We start from the raw sequence: 6,326 nt of genomic DNA, 5'->3' as shown, positions 1-6,326 counted from the left end.
TGTCTAAGTGCTAAATGACGAAAAACTTAATCCAGCAGCAGGAAAAATTGGCCGCCCCCGAAGCCTACGCTAAAGGTCGACCAAGTACAGTAAACTCCATGCACAATGTTCAAGTGGGCACTTTATCAGATCGAAGAACAAACCTCAGCACACTGTACTTCAACTGCTTTCTCCATTTTCAGCCTCTTCATCCTTCTTCTCCTTTCGCTCTTTCTCCTCAAATTCCTATGAAAAATCCACATTTTTCCTTCGTCCTCCTCCTCCTCTTCTGATTTTTGATTCAGAATAATTCTCTCATTTTTCCTCCTCATCCACGATGTTTTCACCCTCAATAGTTCTCTTTCTCCTCTCCCTCCATCTCGTCCGCCGCTGTCTCGGCCTCAGCTTACCCACGGCAAATAATTTGTGTTCTTTCATCATTATTATCTTGCATTCAGGGGCGGATCCAGTACTAGTAATTCCGTAAAGGGATAGGGGGCCTTTACAAAAGAAAGAGGCGCACGCCCCACCCCCTCCATTTTTTTTTTCTTTTTCTTTTGTTTTAACAAAAAATAGAGGAGGCGCGCGCCCGGTGCCCCCTCTGGATTCGCCACTGCTGCTTCCTCATCTCATTTTGTTCTCTCTCTCTCTCCCTCTCTCTCTCTCTCTCTCTCTCTCTCTCTCTCTTTTGCTTTTTTTTTTGGGGGGGGGGGGTGGTGGAAGTCGTTTATTTTGTGCCGACAAGAACAACGACTAATCAACTGCTTTCATCTTCTTCTTTTTTCGACTCTATTGTATATGCCATGTCAGGGGTGTCACCAGCTTTTTTCAAAGGGGGTGCGTGTATTTTTCTGGTTCCACTTCCGGGTTTCATCAGCTATAACAAGCAAAACGAAAAAAAAAGGAAAAAATGCTAGGACCTAGCGCGCATGAGCAAGCGGAGGAGGGTCTGGGAAGGGGTGCCCCACCTCCCTCCGAGACCATGGAGATTTAAATTGTGCGTGCATACTTGATCTAAAACTCTTTTTTAAGGGTCTGAAGGGGGTGCATTCGCACTAACGCACCCCATCCCACCCCCACCCCATCCCACCCCCACCCCCGTGACGCCATGCATTTACTGTTTTCGACGTGGTACAATAAAAACAAAATTCCAGTGCTGCATGAAATCATACAATCAAATTACACATCAACTCATATGGAAGAACATTATAGCAATAGTGCACACCACGACTTAGGACTTCATATACTGCTAGTTAAAGTGAGGAAAACTTTGTATGATTATCTACGGGGGGGGGGGAATCGTTGCTTTAAAGTGTTATGATGAAAATCATTTAGTTTCTGTATCAATTGATTCTCATGAGAACCCCCACTCTGTTTCGCATCGTAAAGTCCGAAAGCACAAGCAATCATCAATATTGATACACACAAGTTCACACATGCACACGCATGCATGCAAATGCATACCACACACATTTAGTCTTGTCGATAGGCTATCCTATAGAGCTCTGTGTGAAAACAAAACTTGATATGAATGTTCAGACTTTTAATACAAAAAGAGCTAGGCTCGACTCCATTCATGAAGCTGAGATACTTGCGATTGTAAAGCTGCTGAAAAAAACAAAGAGAATTAGATATTAAAGAAAATGCAGGATATTTCTATAACAACCAAAAGAATAGTCTATGTTGTATGATTGTTATAACTGAGTCTGGAAAGGTTTTTTTTTTTTCTTTCTTCGTTTCGCTTTACCTGAAAATGGCTTAATATAGGGCCTATACAATTGCGATAAAACTTTTCATGATTATATTACTTGAATCGTTTGCTCTTGAATAATTTCTCTTTTTTACTTATACCTTCTAAAACAGCAAAAAAAAATTTAAACGCGGCTGCACAAAATTGAAAGAAATGGGGAAAAATAAGTACCTCTATACCAGCAAAATTTAATGAACATTAGACTGAAACTCTACACCATAGGACCCTTGCTCATAATGGATTTATTGTGGATTATAAAGAGAGATTCAACTTTTATCATGGACAGCAGAATGGAATAGCTCCCATTTATTAAGAAGTTAAGGGAATCTTAGTATCCCTTTTCATGAAACAGTTACGTTAGTCCCATCACATACTCAATAATCATAATTATTATGAAGTCATCAACTCTGAGTCTCCCAATGACTAAAAATAAGACTCGAACTTGAACTTGAAATAGGACCTAGATACAATGTTCAATAAAAATGTTGTCTATCACACGGAGCCATGTGCGGGAATGAATTAATTAGTTAGTGTCAAATTAATATACAAGCAATTAGTGACTTTGCGAATTTATTGTATTTTGTATAGTTACTGCATTGACCCACGCACAATTTGATTAGATCTCAAACATTCCTTTAAAAAAGACATGCACACTGACAACAATGGATGAAGCGATTAAATCATTGCCTTTTCTATATCGAGTTGTGATAGATATATCCCTCTTCCGCCAAAAAAAAACAAACAAACAAACAAAAGCAAACACAAAAACAAAAACAAAATATGGGGCGCTCACCACTTCTACTTTGTGTGTGTGTGTGTGTGTTTGTGTGTGTGTGTGTGTGTGTGTGTGTGTGTGTGTAATATTATTACTGTGTCACGGTCATGGAAAGAAAAATGTATTATCAATGTAAAAGAAAAATGAACGTATACACAAAAAGTATAGGGGAATGGAGCTATTGAAAACAACGAGAGATAATCAAGGGAAAGAGAGAGTGACAAAAAAGATAGATGGACCTTGGAGACAAACTGTGATGGCGAAGAAAGAGAAGGCGAGTGACCTTAACGTGTGTATTTTAACTCACAAATGTAGTTATTTCTTCTCCAGCCAATTGTGTATCATTTCAATAACGCCAAATTTGTATACTGTCCTCTGAATATCTAATATCCTAATTCACATCTCTCTCTCTCTCTCTCTCTGTTTTTCTTCCCTCCCCACTTTCCTCTGGTTTCTCATCTAATCAAAGCCCTTCCTTCCTTCCTTCCTTCCTTCTAAAAAAATATGAACACTATACCTATACGTATAACATCCTGTATTTTTCTGGGACATTGTTGAACAAGCTTTCGTGTTGGTAAGGCCCACATAACATTATATATATTATATATATGTACCAAGGTATATACATTTTTTGTAAATCTGTTTCAATTTTGTGATTGATACACATTACGAGTAATCTACAATATTGCAAATAACACGTGAGTGTGTGAAATAATGCTGATTATGTGAATGTTATTAAATTGAACTGAATTGAATTGAATTGAATTGAATTGAATTGAATTGAATTGAATTGAATTGAATTGAATTGAATTGAATTGAATTGAATTGAATTGAACTGAACCGAATTGAATTGAATTAAATTGTTCTAATTGAACTGAACTGCAATGAACATGATGTGTGGAAAATCGACCGCAATGTCTGAACAGCTGTCTATCTAGTCGCCGTAGGTGGTGCTCGTTGCGGACAAATTGTTGAATGGGGGTGTATCAACTCTGTTGTGTATGTGATCGTTGAGCCATGCATAGCCATTGCATTTCGTGTGTGTACGTGTGTTGGATCGATGGATGGATCCGGAGAGCTGCACACGTTTATCACCAGAGTGCATATAGCGGAGAAAGGAGTAACAAAATTTTGCGAATTAAGTGAATCTGGTAAGTGTGGAGCTATTTCCGTTGATTTTGCATAAAATAGTTGGGCTTAGGAGGCACTAAGCCTCGAAATTTGAAACTCGTTCCATCTCATTGCAAGTGAATTTTAGAGTCTGTGTCGGACTGATTCAAATGAATAGACGCAGACAATACTTATTCGTGACTTGTAACGTGTAAACTTAATATAGACAGGATTGATCTTGTGCACACCGCCCCTCTCTGGCCTGGCATGGCTGGCCCGGCGTACGACAACATTACAACAGTCAGTTGCGGGCCGGGATGTTTACATCCGCATCTCACACGTTTTGTATTTGCTAGATCGGGTACCAAACCTGCTTGTGCTAACTGCAGACTACAGACAGGTAGGACACATCATCGATAAACCCATTGAGATTGAGGACAGACTGATTTTGCTACAACACGCATTTCCCATAGACACCTGCCCGAGTTAAAAGTAATAAAACTTTATTTAATTTATAACATTGCACGGTAGAGTCGAGTCTCATCCTCAACGGGTCAACACCCAGGCCAGGGGCCAGCATAACACTGCACGGTGTGATTTTGCATGATCCCAGGACATCCCAGCCGGGCATGCTTTAATACCAAACAAAACTAAACATTTGGATCTGCTCTACAGAGACTTTGAATATTTAATATTAGATTCTGAGTATTAATTTAGTATTAATAGTAATAAGCACTGCCACTACTAGCACTCGCAGCACTGTAGCATGAGTCTGGTTTGACGGAGAGATTGGTCTGTATCTTGTTCAAGTTGTTGGGGATATGTTCCGCGGAGACCTGTACGTCTGGCTTCACGGATTCCCCTTGGAGGAGAGCCATAAAAAAAAAAAATGTGAAAAAAATGATTAAAGACTCTTCCGCTCCTGACAGACAATTTTTTTGTAACGCTACACTTTGTGGTTAGCCTAGGCCTAGAGCCTGGTGTACAAATATGGTAATTTGGCATTACAGGAAAGCATAGTATTTGGTAATTCCAGACGCACACACCTCTGTCTAGATTAAATAGATCTATCCACACACATGGCCATGGCCCTGTAGCTGTAGCTGTCACTGTCTGTCGAAGTCGATGTCGATTTATCACAAGATTTTATCGCATAATTGTTCAAAATGTTCATGTTAGACCTTTACCGTGCACTAGTAAAAAATTTGTGCCTAATTTGCCGACTTTCTCTTTGTCTTCCGCTTGGTAGGAATGTGTATGATGAATCATGGGCATGAATTGTGATTCTGGTGCATGGACAGGATGTGAAAAGACGTTGATTATTTCATTATAAAAAAATAAAAAATTGTGTCTGGAATTATAATGCGATACACACCGTAGTAAAAGAAAAAATGTTCGTTGAGGGGTTAACTGGAAGTCTGTTTTCCGAAAATTGGAGTGAATAATTTCACATAATTGTGCAAAATTTGTTATTTTTCTAGAGTTCTTTTTACCTAAAATTTCATCCTGTGAGTACAGAATTCAAAGCCACAAAAATAAGCATCTGGTGATATGATCCACTCTCCTACTACTAGTACCAGGCCTAGTAATAGTGGAGGCCTAGCTGGGGCTAGGTGGTCTAACTTTTTAGTTACAGTGTATCTGTTCCACTAATTACCTTATTGGAAGGATTGCTTTTGCACAGTTGTGAGTTGTGACATCACAATTTTAAATACAGGTGGGTGTGCACTGTAGCAGCAAGGGACGTATCTATCAGAGCCGTGTCTACACATGATACAGATACAGACAACACTGACTTGTAATTGGGACTCTGTTCCTTTATTAGAAACTGTCTATAATTGTTTTAAATCCTAAATAGACTGTTTCTGTAATTGTTATGTAATACAATTTATGATGGATGTTTCTAGGCAGGAATTCACTACGTTGTTGCTAGGTAGGGCAAGCCTCCAGCAAGTGTTGTGGTTAATTTAAGAGTAACTTAGTGTTGTGAACAAAGCATGGATAGAATTTAAATTTATACATAATTACTGAAATGGTGTATGGTCCACATTGAAACAAACATTTGATCAGTGATATATAGCTACTGCCTGCTATCTTTTTGCTAGCATGAGACATACAAATTTGAACTATTGCAATTTTACATTTATCATCAGACATTACAGGGCTATGCTATGCTAATCATACAGATGTCTACGGGTCTACCTGGGTAGGCTATGTTAAGGGCCTATATCAATGGAGGAGACGTCGCAATGACTGCTGGGACTAATCTATCAGTCCCTGTGACTCTTGCGACTCAAAGGACACATGGCTTGCACTCTAGATCTCACCAAGAAGGTGACTATTTTAAAAGGGTGACTTTGGGGATGTTTCCAAACAAAATAACTTATTCATCCAAAAAGTCACGGAAATACCACTGCTACATCTCCGAGATGTCTTCAAGACGCTTACTATGTTGTGGAGGTGTCATGGTCTCTGAGTTGTCTACGAGATATCTCCTCAGTCATGAAGATGTCTCCACTATGTTTCTGGTAGGCCACCAGTGGGTCTCCGAAAATCTGCTAACCTGACTGGGCAAGTGGTAAAGAATTATTTAGCACCCTGCTGTGTGATGTGAAATTATAAAAATCATCTGGACTTCACCTTTAATCTCACATAATACACATGTAATTGCATACCATACCCTTCATAATTACATGCGAGTTGGCAAAATTG

The 6,326-nt window shown here is 39.2% G+C and overlaps 1 protein-coding gene across 1 annotated transcript in view; it reads left to right on the top strand.

Annotated features, from left to right (window-relative positions):
* The first annotated feature begins 5,736 nt into the window (after nt 1-5,736).
* The window catches only part of LOC139733621 (sorting nexin-29-like), a 61,062-nt gene continuing 60,472 nt past the window's right edge, over nt 5,737-6,326 (top strand). Inside the window, exon 1 of the mRNA XM_071644432.1 lies at nt 5,737-5,948. The gene's annotated coding sequence lies outside the window, so the exon portion shown is untranslated. The remainder of the gene's footprint in view (nt 5,949-6,326) is intronic.

The sequence above is a fragment of the Diadema antillarum genome, unplaced genomic scaffold, assembly GCF_040938485.1.
Source record: "Diadema antillarum isolate AM-2024a unplaced genomic scaffold, OU_Dant_1.0 seq00000484_RagTag, whole genome shotgun sequence".
In the NCBI taxonomy this organism is placed as follows: Eukaryota; Metazoa; Echinodermata; class Echinoidea; order Diadematoida; family Diadematidae; genus Diadema; species Diadema antillarum.
This window is presented reverse-complemented; position numbering and strand designations above follow the sequence as displayed.